Source organism: Astatotilapia calliptera, chromosome 4, assembly GCF_964374335.1.
Source record: "Astatotilapia calliptera chromosome 4, fAstCal68.1, whole genome shotgun sequence".
Classification (NCBI taxonomy): Eukaryota; Metazoa; Chordata; class Actinopteri; order Cichliformes; family Cichlidae; genus Astatotilapia; species Astatotilapia calliptera.
Genome location: NC_137425.1, coordinates 545,001 through 557,645, shown reverse-complemented (window position 1 = coordinate 557,645; position 12,645 = coordinate 545,001). Strand labels below are relative to the sequence as shown.

The 12,645-nt window shown below is 41.4% G+C and overlaps 1 long non-coding RNA gene across 1 annotated transcript; it reads right to left on the bottom strand.

The window, feature by feature from the left end:
- Window positions 1-1,230: 1,230 nt before the first annotated feature.
- Window positions 1,231-2,537, bottom strand: LOC145428201 (uncharacterized). Its single transcript, XR_013908427.1, has 2 exons — window positions 1,655-2,537; window positions 1,231-1,567 (listed from the first exon to the last, which is right to left on the bottom strand). It is a non-coding gene; the product is annotated as an uncharacterized LOC145428201 (long non-coding RNA).
- Between the last annotated feature and the right edge of the window lie 10,108 nt (window positions 2,538-12,645).

Below are 12,645 nucleotides of genomic sequence, written 5' to 3'. Positions count from 1 at the left end.
AGAATAAGAAAGTATGTCTTTGTGCCCCCCTCTCCCTGTTAATGCCCTACCGGCCCCCCTGGCAACACTTTGCTAGACCCGCCCCTGCACAGTTACCAGCTGTCAGCTACATAAAAAAGGATCCTGGTGTTATTTGTCTCTCAGAAACAGTTCATAACTTCAACTCATCCATGTCACCTAAAAGGTAAACCTGTTTCTCCATCACAGCTCTGATGATCCAGTAAGGACATCTCCTGGTTTCATCTTCATGTTTCCCTCTCACCACATATCCAAACCGACATCATGACCAGCAGCTTTACAGCTGTGGCTCCAGCAAACATCAGCTGATACTAGAAATTAATATTAAATACATTCTAACAACAGCTGATCAAACGTGCTGCTGTTGTTTAGCGCGACATCAGCTGGTTTCCTCTTTCTGGCACAAAGTGGGCGATAAACAAACAAGAGAGACGATCAGCTGATCATTGATCAGTTTCATGATTGAAGTAGAAACGGGAGAGGGAGGGGGGAGAATGAGAGAAGAAGAGGCAGCTGTGCAGCAAAGACACAGAATAACTCCAGCTTTGTGTCTTTTTCATTGTAGCTGAATTACGGGACAAACTGTTCCTTTTCACCTCAACACGAAACGCGTAATATTTTCTCTGAATGGGGGACGATTCCATTTTTAAGGAGCCGTTGGCAACTCTACTAACGAACCTTATGAATAAAATAAAGTTCACTATCAGTAACATCATAGCAACCGAACAGCTGTATAGAAACTCCGTCATGCTAGCTCACGCAGTACGAAAAAGTCAGCACAATGAAAATAAACTCCACCTGAACCTGGTTTATATCTGACCCAGAGAGACTGCAGGTCAGAACTTCTTACCTGAAGTTCAGTTCACCTGACACTCGGACCGGCGGCCGCCTCGGGTCTCTGCTCCTCCGTCCTCCCCTTTCCCTCATCCACCTGCTGGCCTCTGTGGAAGCTCCACCAGAGAAACCAAACAACTGAGTTATTTTTACAGATCTGCCAGCATCTGGCCAATCCACCACCTCTCATTGTTCATGCCCTTACAAAAATAAATAAATAAATAAGTCATCAGCCCACCGGCAAATACCCGGTATGCCTGATGGCCAGTCCAGCTATGTCAACCTGTTAATCTTTCGCCGAAAAATTGTTTTGTGCGGTGCCTCTTTCGTGCTTGTGTAACCAATACGTCTACTCACCAAAGAATGAGTGAAGCAATATGGATAACAGCAGAGGACAATTTATTTAGGGTCTGATGGCAATTTACCATCGGTGTCCAGCACTTTAAAGGATTGATGGACTGGAGCACATCCGTCCTTAACATACCCTCTTTGTCACGGTCTGGCTGGCGGACCGTGGGATGTGTGGGGAAGGAGGACCCAGGCGCAGGACTCTGTGTATAAACAGTGCGTTTATTTACAGTGATGGAAACAATAACAGTAAACCCCCATGCTCTCCCGTGTCGTGTCTTCCCAAAAGGTCCGTGCTCCGTGTTCTCCACTCTCGTGTGTCCACACACATCCCGGGCCTGCTGCCCCCCGATATCCCACGCTCCTCCTGAGGGGAAAAATGACAGAGGCAGCCGTCAAGACACTCAATTCCAGTGGGCATACACTTACAGACTAAACTAAGCAGAAGACTAACGTGGAGTCTCATGGAAATGATCCCACGTCGGTGGGAGCTCCAACTCTCTCCTAAGTAGCTCCCCCCGACGAGGCCTGATCAGCAGCAGGTGTGTGGCTTCGGGTGTGGCCAGTCCTTCCGCAGGGCCACACCCCTCAGGCCTGCAGGTGGCTGAGCTCCATCCTCCAAGCATACCCGCAGACACACACACACACACACATACACTCACATCTACAAGCATGGAGAAGAGCAGCAGCAACACCAAAATATACATAATAATAATACAGGTCCATGACTACCCAGGGGTCCTAGGTCGCCCAGTCCCAGGACCCTGACACTCTTAAACATCAGCTTGACACGGATACATCAAAGGAAACTCTAAGTGCAAATGTTTCAACCTGAACAACTTAAAACTTCTCTGAGATACAATGTAAACAAAGGCAAGAAGAAGAAGAAAAGAAAAAAATATATTTCCATCAATAGTCACTTCTCCTAACCAGGAGACAAGTGAATATATTGTGTAAAGAGTCCTTTTTCTCAGTCCTGGGGTTGTAACACCACAACCTCCTCAGTCCGTAATCAGAGAGTCTATTTGACAATAACCAAAATGTCTTTGGATAGTCTTTGTGAATGCGAAAAACAATAACAACAATGGTGTTAGCTGGCCAGCAAAATAAAGAGAGTGTATGGCACTGAGTGCGGGCGTGTGTGTGAGTACTTCGGTCCAAATAATCGAGGTCCAGATGGATGAATGAATGGCAGCCGCCGGTCCTATAATGGCAGCAGCGAGACAGCACAGCAGCGAGGCGTCTGGCAGGAGAATGAACAATAGCCTTTTTTTAAGGCTACTGCAGACGGAGATATTCCCCGCTAGCTCACCCAAGCTTGCTCTCTGGCACAGCTACAAGCCATGTGAGCTCGTAGCCCCTCCCACTTGGATGTACTACAAAAGTCGACGTAAAGCAGCTGCAAACCAATAGCAATAAAAAAACCTCAAAATCACTGAAGAACATTTTATACCCAATATAGATATATACATATATACTGAATATCACACAATATCAGATAACCAAATTAACACTGGGTTACACTTGGCTCTCCTACCTTTGCTAACGTGATGCTCATAGTCCAGAAGCCGATGCTGCATTCACTTACACTCGGATATCTGAGCATCACTATGAAAACATAATTGTACATTTGATTTCATTGAATTTTATTGTTTTAGCTTTGGGGTGCCACCTGGCCAGTCTGGTTGTGCCCCCCCCCCAGGCCACCCTGCTGGACATGCCACTGCAAACAAGGCAAAGTAAATCGTTTTGGTTTTTTTTATATTTCAAATCTCTTTGAAAACCTCTAAACTGTCCTAGCAGTCCTTCACAAACAGGGAACAGTCTGTCTATTCTCTCCATCTGTCAGCTGCTGCTGGCTCTTCCTCCTCCTCTTCCTCACACACTGCTGAGTTTGTCCTGGTGGATCATCAGGGCTGCAAAGCCTCACAGATGATGTGCAGCAGTGGCTCCCTCAGTCTGTCCTCACTCTGGACACTTGCAGTCGTCACACATGGAAATCAAATGTGTGATAAGCTGCAGGATTCAAACACAAGTGTAACTTATAAACACATGTTCATACTTTTATTCCACAATCAGAGAGAAAGAAACAGAGAGAGAGTGCAGGACAGACAGACAGGTGACAGTCTCAGGTGTACACACTGCTACACAACAGCAGCAGAGAAGCAGGATTTAGTGTTTGTGTTACAGGAAAAATGATTCTATGTTTCTTTACCTTCTTTTAAATGTACAAAGATGCCCTTTTGTCTATGGTTAGATTAGTTTAGAATGATCTTTTTAGACTTTCTCAGCAGAGACATACTGTTTTGGGACATATTGTTTTAGATTGTTTTATCTCTCACAGCTTTCTCCTAGCTCTCTGCTGACGAGACTAGCGCCACATATGGAGTTGTTTATTTTATCTGTTTTGTATTTTCTTATCCTGTTCTCACTGTCTTTCCTATAAAAAGTGCCACCCGTGTGCATGTTAAAGCATAAAAAGTGATCTTGTCTCATTGTGTCTTTATTTCTCCTGGGTCTTTTACAGAGTTTTCCCCCAACATTTCTTGGTCCTTTGGAGCCGGAGCGCCTTCATCGTGTCCCATCTCCGTGACCAGTCCACGTTGTTCGTCTGTCGACAGCTCACACACCAGGTGTGTGATAAAAGACCAAGAGCGTTTAAATTCAAGCCTTGGCCAACGTTCTAGAAAGCGACCCACGGTGGTGGGACCCGATCGAGGTGGACCAGACCCGGCGACACTGACCAGGTAGATACAGACACACTGACACAATCTTGCGTAAAAGCGCATTTTGAATTCAGGGAATTTAAAATAGCGGAAGTGGCTCGTCGACTGGTAGCTCTGGGAGCTCGTCGACTGGTAGCTTTGGAGCTCTGGGTAGCTCCCCCAGCTGGGTCTAGACTGGGTCTAGGGAGTAAGTAGCTCTGGGAGCTCCCCTTATCTTAAGGGTTCCGGTCGCGCGCGCGTCGAAGCTGTGAATGTGAATGTGTGTGTGTGTGTATTGTTTTAATTAATGGAGCAAGCTGAATTTTCACGGTCCAATAAGAGACTGAGCTGCTCCTACTGTGTTTTTCTTTTACTGCTATTCACTGACGTGCTGGTGAGTTGAGAGAACGGTCGAGTTCCGTCTCGTAAAGTTCACACCGCTTTCGGAAATAGTCCGAAAGTAGAAGGGCGTGTGAGCAACCACTCTCGTCTCTAATACCAGCGAAGGTGATAGCAGCTGTATCGTGTATATATTACTTAAACAAAAATAAGTAAATACATAAATAAGATGGGTAATCAAGCAAGTGAAATTAAAACTCACTCCTGCTGACGAGCAGTGGTGAGAAAAGAAAAGTCCAGACGCCGGACAAAAACAGTGTCTGTAAACTGAGAGATTTAAGAAAACAAAATATAAACAGTCAGAAGAACAGAACTCAACTGCCAGTTTAGTAAAACCAGAAGACGAGACACTGTGCAGTTCCCACAATCCTTTTAGTAAACCATCACTCATTCCTGCAGCCGCATCTGCAGCAACACCCATATCAGGAAGAACTTAATAATCCCTTATTAAGTGAAAACTAGAGATCAAAGTAGTTTGAGGCAGTTTAAAAGGGTTGAAAACAGACCCCACTGAGTAGATATAAATATAAAGAGTACGAAATAAAGATAAACAAAGGGAAAATTACAGTAGAAATTATCTTTAGAGTATTTGAAATTAATAATAGCAAGGATAACAACCTGTAAAGTGATATTATCAATGAAACACAGTTGGCATGATGACCATGCCCACAATGTATAAAATGAATATAAAGCAAATAATTCACACGAAAATATTTTAATAACATAAATAATGTATATTAAGGCTGTGTCACTGTTCAGCCAAGGACAGTGTGTGAAAAGGTAACTGTCTCCACCCTGGGAAAAGGATGATTCTGCAGGTCATCTGAAGCCCTTGATGGATACAAAATAAAATATAAATAATATATTATAATAGAACTGCCTGGTCCGCCATGCAACAGAGAGAACAAATGTGACCGCAGATTGGATTAATTCTAAATTATCTGTTTGCTGAATAAGATGATCCTAACTATCAAATTGGCTCAGGAGTAGTATAGTGGTACACACTGATAAAATATTATAATATGCTATTGCTGTTATATAAGACAAAGAGGATAATATTAACAATGACATCATATTAATATAAAGAGGCACCTTAATCGGTTATGATGTGAGGTGGATAATTGTTAAGCAGTAGTCTGCATCAAGCTTAAGGTTTGCTGAAACTCAGTGTAATGACATGTGAGATGAAGACAATACAGAGAATAACTACACTAATGAAGTGCATAGAGGCACTTGACCAGCTTGAAACCTATCATCCTAGAATGACACATTGCTGAGATATAGAGCACACCTATAATAACAACCAATAAGCAAAACCCTGTAGACAACAGCTAAAACTACAGGATTGAGAAGCTGAATTAAATATGTAGACACTGCTAAGCTGATGAGCATGTTCCACATTTTCTTTTCTTTTAGAGCAGAAGCTGCTATTCTGCCCAAAGAAAGACTCTAGGTCTGACCAACCGTCTCAGTCGTGGGCAAAAAGATGACAGTCAATAAAATTCTAAAAGATAATTTATTGACGAAAAATATATCAAGAGATAAAAGATAAAATAGTCCAGTGTCCCACTTATGAATTGTATAAAAACACACAATCCCAAGGCCAGAGCCAGCTATGCCACACGGCCAAGTTGCACCCCACATGTTGCCTTTAACAGGGTTAGAAGTTGTCCTTGGAGACCCACCACCCTGCAAGCATATAGTCAGTGGTCACTCAAGCCTCTGCAACCCTGCTGCCTTTAGGCTGTGGCATATAATAGGCCCTGGACTGCACAGAGAGACAAAACGACACACTTAATATAAAATTCATAGCGCAAAACCAATCCATCCCAATCATATCTGATTTCATCACATTACATACCTGCACAGAGAGACAAAACACAACAGCAGTGGTTGTAGTGTGGGCTATAAGTAGACCAGTGTATCAGTGCAATCAAGTACACCTGCCTCTAATTAGTCCAACCTCATTCCAGCCATTGGCTCACCAAAAATGTGACACACACAACGCCACTCCCAACCCAGTGCAACTTCACACAATAATATGGAGCTGAATTAACACAGGCACATTAGTCTACCATGTTACAAGCTGCATGCTATTACAAGCCAACATATGCAGACTTCTGCCTTGTTCGGGTGGCAGCATTTTTTCTTTTTTCTTTTGTGTCCTGACACGTTTATGTTTTTTGTTTTTGTTTGATTATTTTGTTGGTTTTGGAAACGAATTTAAACGAACTTGTGACAATACTTGAGAATCACAGTGACACATAGTGATTAGGCATATGATTGAAAAATGCCTAGGTTTAGAGCTGTGAGCTATGAGCTGTGAGCAATGCAAAGTTAAATATATATATTTGTATAAAATGGGAAACAACCCTAACTTGAAAGTTTGAAATGTGTGAGATCCATGCATTGTTTGAAGAACTAGAAATTATCTAAAAATGCCTTAAGTGAAAATGTAGAGTTGCATCTATTCTCCCAAACCAAGAAAAAAAAAGAAGAAGCATTCTGTAACTTAGAAATAAGGCTGACTGTTGACAATAGATTAAAACACTAATCCGCAGGTGGCTATCAGGAACAGAGAGGCGAGCAAAGTCACAAACACTAAGGCTGCAGACAGCCACGCAGAAACAGCAGATAACATAGAGACAACGCCTGCTAGAACCGTGGAGAGGAAGGTCACTTCCCATGAGATTGTAGGAGGAGGCCACAGAGAAATAATGCAAAACAGTTTTGAGGCAGCCACTTAAACTTACAGTTTTCAAAGGACAAATTAGTTGTAAAGTCAGCTTCAGGCCACACAACTGTACAACAATTAACTGCCCCTTTAGAACTAGTACATACAGTAAGTGGCCGCAGGTGCTTTATTAAATGCATATGACCCGTCGTGTCCAGTAAATGTGCTAGGTAGAGACGCTCTGACAAAACTTAAGATAGCAGTCATGCCATTCTTTTCTGGTATTACACCTGAGTGCCAGAAACCGACCGAGTATCACAACATTCTGAGATTTAAACAAACCCCAGGCCCAGATCCACCTTATGATCAGCAAGTGTGGAAGCTAGGAGAACAGCATTTGACCTTACAGCACAGGCCGAAATTGTGTAGGTTACGCAGTAACCACAGATAGTAAAATAATAGAAGCAAAACCATTTTCTTCTTCATGTCCTGCACAGAGCGCTGAGCTGATAGCTGTGATACGCGAAAGCTAAATACAAAAAAAAGACAAACTAATAAACATACATACAGACAGCCAGTATGTTTCCTCTGCTGTGCATCATTTTGCAAAAAATTTGGCATAAACGGACTCTTTCATTACTACAGGCAACAATTTTGCAGACAGAGCAGCAAAATAGGCGGCACAACAGGCAAACATCACATTGATGGCAGTAAACACACATCAGATTTCACTGGATGTGTTGCAAAATGAACAAAAAGCAGCAAGCACAGCAGAGCAGGCAAAATGGCTAAAACACGGTGCAGTTCTGACAAACGACTTAATGATGTGTTATGGCAAGCCAGTGTTGCCAAAATTCCTCCACGAAATGGCGGCATTAGTGACTCATGGCTGTACGCATTTGTCAACGGGGGGACTGACCAGTATTGTCAACTCTCATTTCTACACTGTAAATTTTGAAACCTCAGCAAAACAATTTGTCAGAACGTGCATGACGTGTCAAAAATATAATGCTCAGGGAAACCTGAGACCACACAATCCATATGGACTTTATTGAGCCAAAGGAATGCCAAGGGTCAAAATACGCCCTAGTGGTTATAGATGTATTCTCAAAGTGGCCAGAAATCTACCCAGTGAAAAAGGCAGATACAATTTCAGTAGCAAAATGTATGTCTAAGTTGTAGGAAAATAAAGAGATGATTGTAAATGACGAAGAACGTAATGATGTCTATCAAGTGTCTTGCAGATCACAGCCCGGTGACTGGGTTCTGATCAAAGTGCTCCAAAGGAAAAACTGGAGCTTGCAAAATAGCGGAACGACCATCCTGCATCCATCAGAGTCACTGCAGGCGAGTAAGTGAAGCCATCTAAACACAGCTGACAGCAGGCGTGCCCACTTGTTGTGATCTCGCCCGGTGGAGGGGTCAGCTTTCCTGGCCGGGGGGAACTATTCGCGACAGGAGGGTGTGTCCCGTCGTCATGCGGTGGTGGCTTTTGATAACTGCAGCGGCCCTGACCGTGGCCGGGCTCCTCATCTTTGCTTCCGTGAGGGACAATAAGTCACGCTATATGAAGAGAAGGCAGACACTGTATGACAAAGGAAAGTACACCAAGTTTCCCCATGGCTATGCCACTAATTTCTGGTGGCAGTTTATGAACACTACAGCTTACTGGAGTAATAAAACTGACTGCTATGCAAATACATATACACTTTCTGCCCACCGAGGAACGAGAGGAAGTGTATGGACTGTTCACTCAACGAAACCTGTGACAGTAACGCGACACTGATGAGCCTCAACTGTCGCTCCAACTACAGCTACCGAATGATACTACAAACAAAGACTCAGTACCAGACAGGATGTGCACGGACGGCACCCAGCAGTAAAGGAACCAGAGTTTCGCATCTGAGGAGGAGTGAAATTCTTACAGAGCTTGATCCCCGGCATTGGAGTTGCCGAGGTGCGGGATCACGTGGAAATCAACCGATATGCTCTGCTACGACGCATCAACTTTGACAAAGACCCTGGGACCGGCTTTAGCAGGAGAACAGAAGGCCATCAGAACGATGGTACTGCAGAACAGACTGACACTGGACCTGCTGACAGCATCACAAGGAGGAGTTTGCAAGCTCATAGGAGAGACATATTGCACTTGTATCCCTGATGGATACAAAGCTGGAGGAGACATTTATGAAGCTTTGCAGAATTTGTCCATTCTGCAGAAATATGTCACTGACCACACACCTGGAGCAGCTACACCGCCATGTCTAAGACTAATTATTTCAAAGATGATAACAACTACAATGACTGCTTATGTTGCCCTGCCTCAAGAAGACCAACATCCCGTTGCAATTCTGTTAGAGGAGAACTTGTAATAACTGCTAATGAATGACGTGGTGATTAAAAATGACTTCTGCCTTTTTCAAGTGATCCTGCACTGATTAACACATTAGTAGTTTATGCAGGTACAATATAAGGTTTTCATCCTTTTATTTTTTTGAAGTTTTCATTTTAAATAGGAAGTTTTCATCATTTTATTTTTTGAAGTTTTCATTTTACATATTAGGTTTTCATCATTTTTAAATACAAAGTTTTCATTTTAGTTTTCATCCTTTTATTTTTTTGTAGTTTTCGTTTTAAAATATAAGGTTTTTATCCTTTATTTTTTTGTAGTATAGTTTTATTATTTTTTCTTGTTTATTCCACTTGTTATTTCATATACTATGATTTTCATTTACTATGATTTTCTTTTTTCTTTTTATTATTTTATTTTGTTTTAATCTTTAGACCAAATGACTTCCATTTCTGCTTTGCTGACATTTTGAAAATTAAAAAATTGCTTAAGATACTTAATAAATAACTTTCACAGACAATTGTTGTATCCATTTAAAATAAGTTAAAACAGGAGGGAATGTTACAGGAAAAATGATTCTATGTTTCTTTACCTTCTTTTAAATGTACAAAGCATTGTTTGGATGCCCTTCGTCTATGGTTAGATTAGTTTAGAATGATCTTTTTAGACTTTCTCAGCAAAGACATACTGTTTTGGGACATATTGTTTTAGATTGTTTTATCTCTCACAGCTTTCTCCCAGCTCTCTGCTGACGAGACTAGCGCCACATATGGAGTTGTTTATTTTATTTGTTTATTATTTTCTTATCCTGTTCTCACTGTGTTTCCTATAAAAAGTGCCAAGCCTCTGTACACGTTGTGAGTTGTTCTGAGCAGCTTACCCGTGTGCACGTTAAAGCATAAAAAGTGATCTTGTCTCATTGTGTCTTTATTTCTCCTGGGTCTTTTACAGAGTTTTCCCCCAACAGTTTGTGTTATTACGAGTGTAAACAAGAAGAGTTCCAGATGCTGCAGTGGACACATGTGTGACTCCACCAGCAATGTTTTAATGTTCTTCATTATTAAACATTCGCACATAAATAAGTGACATAATATTCAGTACTTACTTTTGAAGGTTCACTCTTTGACCGCCCCCTTCTGCCGTATTTTGCGGCAAAATTAGACAAAAATCAGAAGATTGATAATATATCTTTTTTCGATTTATTTTGTCGGTATGTGAGAGGCCAAATAGAATATGTTGAAACTTCAGTTTACACGAGGCATCAATTTTGGTGTTTATAAAATTATTTAGATCAATCCAAAATACATGACATGTTGGTTCCTCTGCATTGCTGCAAAAAGTACAAAGAGTGTCAATATTTTTCTTAAATTTAACCAGATATGTCTTTACCAGATAACATCTATGGATCAACTTAAGAGTAACTTCTCTGAGCTTAGTAGTTTATTTTATTACTACCTGTAATTCTCACTAATAACTCTTTTACGCTGCGTCCGCACCTACACGAGTATTTTTGAACATGCGGCTGTTCTGAGATTTTTTAAAACTCATTTTTTTCCGTTTACGTGTGGACGAGGAATACGGAGTTCGTCACGCGACATCAAAGGTATGTGCCCTTTTTCACGTCACGCTGCGCGCCACGTTTACATGAGATGAATTGCAGAATGGCAGATAGAGACAAAATACTGTTAATCTGACTGTCTGCAGGCTTTACACGCTTACATATAAACATGCAGTTACTGTCCCTCCATTTACAAAGGCAGAGGCGTCACGGTGTCATTATTTTACTGTAGTTGTTTTTTCCTGTGTAATAATGTTCAACATTGCTGTCAATACATTTTTCAAAAAATGCCTCTCTGTGCAAAATGTGTTCAAAAACATAAACAGCTGTGAGATCCTGTTTGACAGTTGTCAGGCTGCTGATGTAAACTGATTCATTAGTGTATGTTTGACAAAGAATCTGAATTGACACGTATCACTTTTTATCTGGCACGAATCCATGTGTTATTTTATCAGGTGGCAATATGTCCTAGTGCAGTCAGAGGGGAGGAGCCAGGGCCAAAGGTGAGGCACATCAGGCACAGAATAATTTTAATCTGAGGATAAAACGCAGGTACTGAGGCTGAAAGAAGCTTCAGTGCTCTCAGAAGACTAAAAACATGCTAAGGTCAACAATGACTCTAATGAGATTAAACAATGCTGCTGTATGTCCACCAGCAGACACTGGACAGTATAGATGTAAAACCAATATGCCAGCAGTTTATCTCAGCTAACAAGAGGAGCAGGCCTGTGTTTGGCTGCTTCACATAGTGGACATTGAGTTGTTGTGTGGGGCATGTAGTCCATGTCTGTTGCTGTAACAGTAGTTCATGTTTAGAATAAAAATCCCAGCTCACTGATCTGATCGGGACAACAGTGCCTAAAATGTTGCATAATGTTGCTGAGAGATCTTTTACTCTGTGTTAATCTTAGACGAGTAGTTTTATGGACAAAACCCAGCAGGTCATTCAATGTTTCCTTAGTGCTGATGTGTCAGAGATGTTGGTGTAACTGAAGTAATGTTGTTAAGTCCTTAAAGTCATATTCTTTATTGTCATGACTGTATTTGAAGCTATTTTTAGTTTTGTATGATACCTGATTTATATGGAATATGGCTGAAGTAAACTAAAGCCTGAAATACTTATTCAGTCATTTGTTTAATAGTAATTTAACATTATATAATTCACATATAAAACTATGAACTGTAATTTTAAATGGTCTAAAAGCACGTAGAATAGCATATGTAGGCAAGTATATTTCTCCTTTTTTATCAAGAAGCAAAAAGAAAAAGAAAAAAGAAACAGGCCAGGGTTCGGTGGTTGAATCATCCGTCCCCCCCCCCAACGCCAAAACCAAATCTACGCCCTTGATTTAAGACCTTGTATGTGAGGAGCAGGATTTTGAATTCTGGATTTAACAGGAAGCCAAAACAGGAGAAATCTGCTCTCTCTTTCTAGTCCCTGTCAGGACTCTTGCTGCAGCATTTTGGATCAGCTGAAGGCTTTTCAGGGAGTTTTTTGGACATCCTGATAATAATGAATTACAGTCGTCCAGCCTGGAAGTAATAAATGCATGAACTAGTTTTTCAGCGTCACTCTGAGACAGGATATTTCTAACTTTAGAGATGTTGCACAAATGGAAGAAAGCAGTCTTACATATTTGTTTAATATGTGCATTGAAGGACATGTCCTGGTCAAAAATGACTCCAAGGTTCCTCACAGTGTTACTGGAGGCCAAGGTAATGCCATCCAGAGTAAAAATCTGCTTAGATACCATATTTC